Here is an 11,788-nt window from a genome sequence, read left to right on the forward strand (position 1 = left end):
TGAACTGTCTTTGCATTTGATTGACTGTGCTTCATGCCACTGAAGAGACAGTATTTCTGACAGTTTTAATAAGGTCTGGTGAATATTATCAAGATGTTGGATGAGTTTTGTTAAGAATGAGACCTGTGCATATTAATGAGATGATTTTATATCCGACTGGCTGAGATTATAATCACCCTAAAGAGTATATTGTTTAACGGCTTTCGATCATGCTTGGAAAATATTGGTAGCCTTATGCAGTCAAGAGCTAGGACGAGTAGAGTTATAAGCAAGATGTGGTGTGTAATGAAATGATGTTGCATCTGATTGGATGAGTTTGTCAACAACCAGGTGTCTCAATTTCTAATTAGATTTTGATCAAACTTGTTAGGTCTTATATCATCAAAATATTGGATGACTTTGATGATGAGCAAGATCTATACATGTTAATTAGATGCTCTTGTTACCTTGTTTCTATCTGTTTATCGAAGCTCTCTTGAGTTTTTTTCCTAGATCAGTACATGCAGTGTACATCTTCATGTTTTAATTTGTACCCCCTCTCAGCGTGCTACTGCTCTTACATCAGTTGTTTTTTATATTTAAAAAAATACAGTCCTAAGCAGCAATGGGTAGGTATTTAATACCCCTGTCCTTGCATATTGCAGTCAATGGACTCATCGGGCCAATCATTAATTCACCTTGCCTATGTCATGAATGTTGACAATTTATACATGGTAAACAGGTTGCACACCACTTTTTCACTTCTTCTATCATGCTATGTTATAGAACAAAGGTTATTTTTCCTTTTTAGTTATCAGATGTTTTTTGAAAATGAGAAAAGTCTTGCTGTATTTAAGCTTGGCTGACTTGAAAGCAACAAAGATGTATGCATGTATGCAAACTTTCTCTCCATTGTGAATGTTGCAAATGCAAACAACTTTAACTTACACCCATCACTCTTTCAGAAGTACATACTGTAATATACATAGAGCGCCCCCCTCAGAGGTTTCCATGTTTTCCTTCTCTGAGTCCCTCTGATCTCAGAGTTGGATTACCACATTCTCCCCAGAAATGCTTACATGTAATGGAACCACTTGCAAGGGAGGTTATAACTAGGTGGAGAGTGAGTCACCTTGTCCCAAGAGAGAGGAGCATCACTGTCTCCAATATGGTAGGGCAGAGACTATGTTCTGAGTTGTGCTCTGATGAGACAAAGAAGCAGCATCCTCTCTTTACCACTAGGACAGAGAACGAGTTGTGCACTCCCCTCCAGCACAATCTCGCAACCAAAATGGTACTTAGCGAGCTGCATCCAACAGCAAGGGACAGCAGTACAGTTTGCTGACTCAGTAAGGGGTGTCAATTGCACAGCTCACACCTAAGAAGGTAGCAACACCTGTTCAGTCCAGGAATCTATTGCCACCGATGCAATCAAGGCCCCTAACAAAGGGATTGCTCAGATCGAAGTCTGTCAGAACTGGGGACGGATCTTTCTACAGATCTAATTTTCCAGTTGAGTCCTTGCTCAGTCAATGGGCACTAGGCACCTGTCACTCGACACCAGGCACCTGTCACTGGACACCAGGCATGTGTCTTTGAAGATCCAGTGATATGAAGATTGTAATTGGGCCAAGTCACCACCCAGTCTCCAGACTATCATTTCATCCCATGTGGACTGCAAATCAGCTTACAGACGCCATGTTAGGACAAGGAATCGGATTAGCATCTGCTGCTCTCTTTTCACCTTAAATCCATAATGAATGCAGCGCCTTCCACAGCAGGAAGCGATTAGCCCTTTCCCTGCATTCTGCAAGGACTGGTGGATGTGGACCACAGTAGCAATCGGAATGTGCCTGGGGGCCATGGACCAATATCATCTTATGAGGTTGAGTCTATAAAGACGGAGGGTATATACCTTCTCCAAAACAGCCTAGGTGGGTGGAGAGTCGCCCTAAACCACCAGTGAAACCCACTGCTTTGAATAGTCCATTAACTCCGTGGCAGGAGTTGCCAGTTCAAGTTTCTCGTCCACAAGTCTCCCCCAAAACAGATAGACATTGGACCACATATAACTGCCTACCAGTAGAGAGTGCATGATGATGGTGTCCTTTCTGTCCTTGTTGAAGCCAACAAGTTTGACACAGTGTGGTACCTCCTCAATTCACATGCCCAGCAACTTCATAATCTTTGGTTAAGGAGGCAGAGGAGGAGGAATCCTAGTCATTTGATAAATGAAATTTACCACCTCTAGCCCAGTGAGCTGTATCCCAACCCTTCAGGTTCTGGTGACTTTCAAATTCTTTCCAATTTGGAGAAACTTTCTGGGGCAAACTTTCGACCACATCTCTTGTTCATTCATCACTGTTATGATCAAAGAGCTCTTGCAAAGGGTTAGCAAGGGACAGGCTTTTGCCTAACAACTTAGTCCAGTAGAGGTTAGTCTGTCCCCTCTCCTCAACATTGCAACCTTTGAATTCTGCTTCCAGCTTCAAGGTTCATACCCCTTCTTGACCCACTAAACGCCCCACTTTGGATGTGGAATGTGGCTCAAGTGGGTATTTTAATAGGGACCTTATGAAAACATTGGAATCCTTAGAAAAAAAATGCTAGATCACTAGTAACCATAGCCTAGCATTCTGACCTCTTTTCAGCAGGATCGTTCAGTCGACTGCAGGAGGAATCTCTGTTGCCAATGGCTCTCCATCATTTCTTGGAAGGAGTGGCATAAACATCTAGGTATGAGTTGTCCTTGTCAATGGCCACATAGATCTTCTCCACCTCTGCTGGGATGTTGCTATGGCAACTTCCAACCTCTTACTAGATCCCAGTAAGAACCTTTTTAGGGCTGCCACCCTGGAGGCAGAGACCCTCTTAGGATGGATCATCCCGTCTGTCTCTACTTGTCTTGAGAGACCATCAGCACTGGTCTCTAGCACCCACTTCTTGCTCATCAAAACCAGCTAAGAAGTGGAATCATCCTGATTGCTCTCAGGGCCCATCAGCTAAATGGTTTCTAGTTTTTCAACCCCAGTGTAAACAACAACCCCAATTCAGAGCTCCACCTGGCAGGTGGGCCACAGAAGGGAGCATCAAAAAGACCCAGGAAAGAAGTCCACAGGCCCTTCCTGTTTTGTAAGCACAAGGGTGGACAGATCTAGGGTCTTGCTTCCTCCTCTGTAGAGAATATATCTTCCTTTGATTTTTGGGGTGCCAGGCTAAACCATTTTTCACAGTCTTGGTCAAGCATAATGGTTGATGGCTGGGTCCATTCTAACATAAGAGATGGTTACTGGCTTCAATTCTGGTAGCAGTTGCATACCATTTAAGATCATTTGGTATCCCCATCCTCCAATATATTGATGATTGGTTGTTCCCTCAGACTAGACCTGTCTTGCTATTGGACCATAGTGAACAGGCTGGGTCTTCTATCCAACTCAGAGAAATCAGAGCTCAATCCATTTCAAGGTCTGGTCTACCATAGGGGTAAATTTCATCACAGACAGAGGGTTGGTCTGTGTTTCTCTGGTCAAGAGTTAACATGATCCTGACCCCACTGAAGACACTCAGAATCAAGACTGCATTGTCAGCTTATTGTATTTTCACTCTGCTGGGGACATTGAACTCCACGGGTGACATGTTTCCCCTAGTAGAATCTTTTATGAGAGTGGTGTAGTAGAAAATGTCAATTTATGAGAGTGGTGTAGTAGAAAACATGTCAATCCTTGTTGTTTGATGAATTATAAAACGTGTCAACCCATGTTATCCCACAGTGTGCACAGTAGCCATTTATTTCTCTTCTCCTTTGAAGAAAAAACAATACTCGGTTTCTGCTAATAAAGGCTATTGAACAACCCTTTCCAACACTCAGATTTTCACTGAGATGGATTTTCATTTAGCATTTGACTGATCAGGTATGTCAAATTGCAAAGATCAGTGACTAATTCTCAAATACCTAAATGGAACCTCTTGCGTGTTGTGGTCTCTAAATATCCTCTCTCTCCCCACTCCAAACCTTTGGATGAAGCTTCCTTTGAAAGCCTTACAATCAAGACAGATTTCTTCCTCACATTAGCATCTAGGAGACAAAGGGGTGAGCTTCATGCCTGATACATAAAAGCAGGGCAGAATCAGATTCAATGGGAGTTTTGAGTCAGTTTTTTTCCTTTGCCATCAAGTGTTTTTCAGCCAGACTTCAGCTTCCTTTCATTGCCCAACTCCTGACTGAGACAACCTCAACCATATCTTTGCTGGGATGACCAATGACCAAGATAGGCATTATTGTTCAGTAAGGGCTCTACTTTTTCACTTAGCAGCCTCTAAAGACAGAAAAAAGGATATTAAGCATCTTTTCCTCTCCATTATATGTTCAGCTGATACTCCAGCTTCCACCATTTCTTGGTGGATTGCATTAACTAATAAGAGAATTTGCCAGTTCCATGCTGATAGGGACCTGTCTTTCATGAAAATAAAGCCCATGAGGTTCAAGCCATTGTTGCCTTGAGGACTTGTGTAACTCGACATTCATCTTGGAAGACGTGATGAAAGCCTTGGTTTGGTTCTCTCATACTACTAATTTCTCCTCATCAGCACACCAAAGCGAAGGCATTTTTTCACTCACACTCGCCCAATCATCCCACAGAAAGTGGGCAATGTGGATTCCATCCCACAGTAGTCTCCTGCCCTTCTGTGAGGGTAAGTATTCCGTGTGTTTTTATTTGCCATTTGTGGGATCATCAGATATGGTATTATTGATATTGAAATGCAATTTGGGGGGGGGAGGGGGAAAACTACTTTTAATGATGTAATACTTACCTGGTGCTATTGCCAGACCCCCTCCATCCTTTCTGTACTGATGTCCCACTAAGTTAAACTGCTCCCTAAAAAATGATGAGTGCCAGCATGCATGCCTAATATGTGTGAGGTTCTCTTGCAGAGGTGATCTAGTGTTCTGAAGTTTCTGGTCCATCCTGGTGGAAGGATGGAATTTTATCATTTGGTTCAGGTATTTCATAATTAGAATTCGCCCCCCCCAAAAAAAAACAGCTATATTTCAGATGCATAAAGTACATTGAAAAAATGCTGTATCATTTCCATGAATCACACCATCTTACTGCACATAATTATTATAAAATGAAAATATATATATATACATCTTCAGTGTTTTCAAATTTTCTTTCACGTCATAAATCATGCATGCTTGCATTCTGCGAGATTTATATTTGCACAATTCAATGGAAAATGATTGTAGAAGAGGGGAAATTGTTATGTGTCCGAGTATGTCTACATATCTAGATTTCATCCTTTGCATGTGTGATCCTGATTCTCTGTACCATAAAATGTCCTGTTCTTACTAATTTTCTTCATATTGCCATTCCCTTTTATTTCCAATTCCAGTTGGATCTTACAGTTATCAACTATACAAGTGTGAATGACTTGGTGCAGATTTTGCCAAAGCTTGGTGATAGAATAGCACTAAAACTATTTGTAGATGAAGAAATTAAGAAGAAACAGGAATCATGATCTCAGGGGACATAAAGAAAAACCAAGCTGATTCAAACTTTACATGCCAAGTTGGGCATTGTGGAAACTAGACATTGTCATGATAGTTCCAGCAGAATTCCAGGATAAGTGTGTTTCAGAGTCTTCTTTGAAGTGGAGAACAAGAACTTTGGCAAGACATTGTAACAGAAATGATTTGAAAGAAAACAGGGAAGTAGAATTGGGATGGATACATGATGGAAAGCAAGTAAAGATAGCAAAAGGAGGAGGAACTCGAAAAATTGAATTGTCAAGAAATAGCATGAAGAAAAAAAAGTCTTGGATAAATCTAAAGTACTTTGTTTCCCAACCAATCATGCCCCACTTGGTACTAATGTGGATTTAATATTTAAATTAACAGATTTTTCTAACAGAGAAATCCAAAATGAAACAATTGAAGAATTATATGAATCCTCAAAGGTAAGTTTACCGAGACTTTATATGGTCACAGAGAAGCAAGATTCACTCAGTACAGAAAGTCTCACTCTTCAAGATCAAATAACGATACTTTCTGAGCCACTCACTGAAGAGAACACATTAAGCATACCAGAAACATTACATCATGGCTTAGAGTCCCATCACAAACCACCTGTAACTTTTCTGAATAGAAATCCTGAAGAATTTAACTGTGAACAATACATCTTCAGTCGAAAGAGGAGTTTTCATTTGAGTTAGTGCTTGGAAGTCACACCCAGTAAATCACAGCCAGTTGCTGAGTCTATATTTGAATCCGTTGAAAGCTGTAGCATCCCCAGTCATGCACTTCAACATGCAAATCATGCCAACATGTATGCAAACTGTACACATTATACCATCATACCTTCTGTTGTACTGGATTCTATGTTAGACCAGCACAGTTCTGACAATGAAATTTATCATTTCACCTAGGGGATCGCCATTTAAATACCAGATCAGAACTAGATGACACAGTTCCTTTGAATGAGAGTGTTAAGAAAGTAATAGTTAAGAGAGGTCATGTGTTTGATGACATGATGAATTATTTTCTGGATGTCAACTTTGATCCTAGATTAAATAAATTACAGGTAGAACTTGTATCTGAAAGAGGTGAGGTTGCTTGTAGTATCTTCAGAAATATTGTATCGGAATTCTGGGAGACCTTCTATTTTAAACATACAGTTGGGTCTGATATCAAAATCCCAACAACTGTGGCATATCTCATGAGGAGAGAACATTGGGAGGCAGTGGCCAAGGTTCTCAGATGTGGATATAACAGGAAGGGTAATTGCCCATTCAGCTGTTGTTAGTGTTTTCTCAGATGAGAAACTGTTTGATACTTTTTGTTGTTCTCTGCCCACTATGGATAGGGAAATCTTGAAATGGTACTGAATGATTTTGATAGCATGGATGAAGAGGATCAATGTGATGTATTTTCAGTCTATGAAGCATGCATTATGCCCACAAAAGACAACATCAGAAAGCTAGTTAGAGACATATCTCACCGTCAGATAGTGCAAAAACCTTCAGGGTGCTGGTCACCATTACTTCAGTTTTATTTGAGATCATTGCTACCCAACACAGGACTTGAGGAAGTGTACAGAGATTTGCATGTGACAAACAAAAAGGTTTTGAAGTTGCTTCAATTACCAGACGATATTTCAAAAGCAAAAAAGCTCACACTTGATGCTTTGAGGCAATACATCAAAAGCTGTAGTAAGGACAAACTAACATCATTTTGCGATTTTGCACTGGAATTGGTCTGATCATTGGCAAACAAATTCAAGTTAGATTTACACCATCAATGTCTGCATTTACCCCAAGACCAATTCCCCATACATGTGGCTGTGTACTAGAGCTATCCACTAGCTATGACAACTTTCTTTGTGAGCACTTTGATAATATTTTAGACAGCAAGATGTTAAGAATGGACATTATTTAGATGAAACTGGATTGTGTTTTTCTGAAGATAGAGTTTATTTCTTGACTGTTTAGAAGATAATCTGTAAACCCCAAGAAACAAGATTTGTTGTTAATTTCTTGCCATATAAACAATGATGTAATTAATATTATAATGGCGTCAAATTCTTTATTTACAAAATTTGTAAATAAATGATGTATTCCTCTGAAGAGCATCCATAAAGATGATGCAAAAGCACTAGAAGGAATAAAGCATTTATATTTTTCTGATCTTCTGTTACATCAATCTATGTATATATATATATCTTTCTTTCTAACTCATATCTTTTACTGTATTAATAAAATTCCAGAGACCGGTGATACTATTCAACATCCCGTAGTCTATATGATGCAGTCATTGTGAAGCAACCTTGACCTTTATGGAGATTTGTACTGGTTAACAAAGACATGCCAAGGTTTACTAGAGGCTCTGTTTCAGAAATGAATTCAGTCCCTCAAAGGTTTAGAACCTGCTACTTAGATATAATCTTTCTTTCTGGATTTTCTGCAGAACATATTCCTTTCAAAGTGTGTGTGTATCTATATATATATATATATATATATATATATATATATATATATATATATATATATATATATATATATATATATATATCATAAATGTCAGGCCATAAACCTCAGGTTTCTGCCCACTGTAGGGGAATGAAGGTGGGGTGAACAGATTCAAGGATGGAATATATAATATGAGATCATTGTAAGCACCAGGCTTGACCCTGAGTGATTTATATCTGATGACATGGAGAGAAACTGGGATGGAACGATCCCCTTGTCTGTGTTTTTATATACCCTGGCTTTTAACTTGTAATGGATCTTCAGCATTTCTTTCCCCTGAGAAGTGACCATATTAAGTACATACTGTGGCACAAATGGCTATGGTGCTAGCTGGGTGCACTAATTACAGTCTGAAAGCCAATGAACTGGTGCTTGATGGCATACAGGATATTGATCAACGTAAGATGGCCCATAATTTAACAGGCAGGATTGGCTTCGTTATTGATCCCACAGGTCAGATTCAGATTACTGAGTGCAACAGGACCATTGTATCCTCCATAACTTTGTCATATTCTTAATTAGAGGGTTATTGGACAGGTGCTCTAAGCAACTGGCCCCTACTACACCATGCAAGACAGCGTATGAGGTGCTTACAGAGGAGGGCTTTGCCATTTCCCATGGCTGCATTGTGTCTGCAATGCCCTCTATGTCAGCCAGTACACTTGACAGCAATAACAGCTGAACAATGGTTGGCTTTTGTTGATCAGCATGTCAACAAATGCTGGAACTTTGGACCAAGCTGTTGATGGAAGAAGAAGACAAAAGTGAAACTTCGGCAGCAACAAGCTAAAGACTTTCATGATTGATGCTTCAAAATCAGTCTTCTCTATTCAGTGGTATGATGCAAAGATGATGTAGTTTGTAAGCATACTTCATGTCTAGGTGGATGCGGCAATGCTGATGCCTCCTGTGCAATCTGGGATGAAACTGGAGAAGACTGTCTAAACAAAAGGCCCACTGTGCTCACAGAATGTCCTGACTGGGATTTCAACACCGAGTGCTCCCACTGAGTGTCAAAGGCATGAAAACACAGTGACACCATATCCCCTGTACTGGGACACTAAACTTGGGACCAGGTGCATTGAGTGTCCTGTAGCTGATAAAGGAAAGTGCCTCTTGGCGTGGAGTAAGCAAACTGCACAAATACCTTGTCTTTCACTTAAATGGTTAGACTGACTGTGGTACTTACCTGTTACAATCTGAGATGTATGGCAGAGTTCAGTTTTGATGAAACAGTTTATCTTTCATGACACTGTGTCTTAAGTTGATTTGAAACAGGTTAGAGTATATTTCATCTACAGAACTTGACCATGCAAAAGAAACAGAGACTTTCTGTCTTTTGGCCAAATGGAAAGATTGACTGTAGAGCAGACAATATATACTGGTGTAGCATGGTATGCATCCTGCATTATGAACTCAAAGAATGTAGAGCTAAATACACTGACAATTATCTGTAAAAGGGGTGCACATGGCCACCAATACATCATATAATAATGCACTGATGTGTTACTATTGACACTTACGAAGTGGTTGCTATAATATCAACTGTAAGACTGTAACCTGTATGAAAGACCAAATGACAAATTATACAGGCAAAATCAGTAAAGCGCCATATATATATATATATATATATATATATATATATATATATATATATATATATATATATATATATATATATATATATATAAATATATAACTAGAGAGTGGTGGATGCTAAGACTAGATTAATATAGACAGCTTACATGCACCTGACATGAAGTGGAAATTATACAGCAATATTGTACAAGTTTCTATATCACACACCAGACCTGCACATATTTAAATACAGCTTTGCAGAGGGATACACAAGTTACCCATGCTGGTACTTAACAAAGGTGCCTAAGTGTGCAAGGACAGCATAGTGATGATACTTTAGAGCCAGAAACTTTGTCATAAAAAATAAAAAAAATTGGAAACTTACAGATGGAGTTTATTTCCCTCTTAAGAGAACACTTTAATTTCAGGTCAAAAACTTCCAAAATACTTGTATGTGAATTGTAAGGCCTTTTTATGTCTGTAGAAAGCATAATTCTTGGCATGAGCACAAGGAGTAAATGAAGTTTTCACTGGATCTGGTGCCAAACTTTTTATCAAGGTGAGATCACTAACTGTCACATAGGTGGGCTGATAACTTTTAGCTTTTAAGCTAAAAAGTTGTAGCTTGGGTGGTGAGGTAGTAGTAGTGGTTATCCTATGGTATAGTTGGGCAACATATTTGAAGAAAATAACCCAAAATATGGACATAACACATTTCCATGCATACTTATTCATATTTAAATTCCGTGATGGTTAGTACACAATTCCCTGATGGATAGTACACAATTCCCTGATGGATAGTACACAATTTCCAGATGGATAGTACACAATTCCCTGATGGATAGTATAGTACACAATTCCCAGATGGATAGTACACAATTCCCAGATGGATAGTACACAATTCCCTGATGGATAGTTCCGGTACACAATTCCCTGATGGATAGTAAAGTACACAATTCCCTGATGGATAGTACACAATTCCCAGATGGATAGTACACAATTTCCAGATGGATAGTACACAATTCCCTGATGGATAGTATAGTACACAATTCCCAGATGGATAGTACACAATTCCCAGATGGATAGTACACAATTCCCTGATGGATAGTTCCGGTACACAATTCCCTGATGGATAGTAAAGTACACAATTCCCTGATGGATAGTACACAATTCCCAGATGGATAGTACACAATTCCCTGATGGATAGCACACAATTCCCAGATGGATAGTACACAATTCCCAGATGGATAGTACACAATTCCCAGAGCTTAGCCTGACTGCTCACTAAAACTTCAAAATTTCAATGGATAAATGATGTCAATAACAGCTCAAAGCAAGGCTGATCACAGGGTTAAACTGCATTGCTTACCAACATAATCTTGGGTGCTGATTGAAGGACAAATCAACAGACAGTATAAAGATCTTATACTATAAAATCATACATATTCTTCTGGATAAAATTTTGTGGTTTTGGAATAAATGGACTATTTCATGTGGATACAATTTTATGGGTAACTCTTATTCATAATATTGTTTCATAATACTATCTTTTATGATGGATTTAATTTTGTAGATATGTCAACCATGAAAATATCAATTAAATTCTCCACAAATATTTGCAATTTGTATTGTACTCAACAGTTTAACAGGGATCTAACTATATGATAAAGCATAAGTGAACTTGTTTGCTGAAAATAAAATTATATATGTTCAAGACTGTTTGCAATATGCTTGTTTGCAGATACTATATTTAGCCATAAATGATACCTCCCTTAGCCAGGCCACCAAGTGTCATACATGCAATCTTATGCAGTGACCCAATTTATGTTGAAATGTCTATATTCATGGTTTCCGAATAGAATATAAATCTGTTTTAACAAAGAATTTTTAAACTTAGGAGACAATCATGCAAGAAATGTGTACATTTCACCATTTTCATATTTATAACAATATTCCTTTGGTCAGACTCAGTGTTAGCAACATTAAATGATCAAAATCTGGGATAGTCTCTTCATGTTTATGAATGTTTCATTAAGGTCTTGCATCGAAAAAATTCTTCTAATTTAAATTTTGGTGCCTAAATTAATTACCTCTTGCAAGGGTTGCCTCCAAGTTTCCAAGAGGTCTAAAGCGCCCACCGTTCTGGATCACCGCCATCTCACCTCTGTTTGCGTGGGTTTGAGTCTCAGGCTCGGCTAACATGGGC

The sequence above is a fragment of the Sinohyriopsis cumingii genome, chromosome 13 (assembly GCF_028554795.1).
Source record: "Sinohyriopsis cumingii isolate HCF-2022 chromosome 13, ASM2855479v2, whole genome shotgun sequence".
Lineage (NCBI taxonomy): Eukaryota > Metazoa > Mollusca > Bivalvia > Unionida > Unionidae > Sinohyriopsis > Sinohyriopsis cumingii.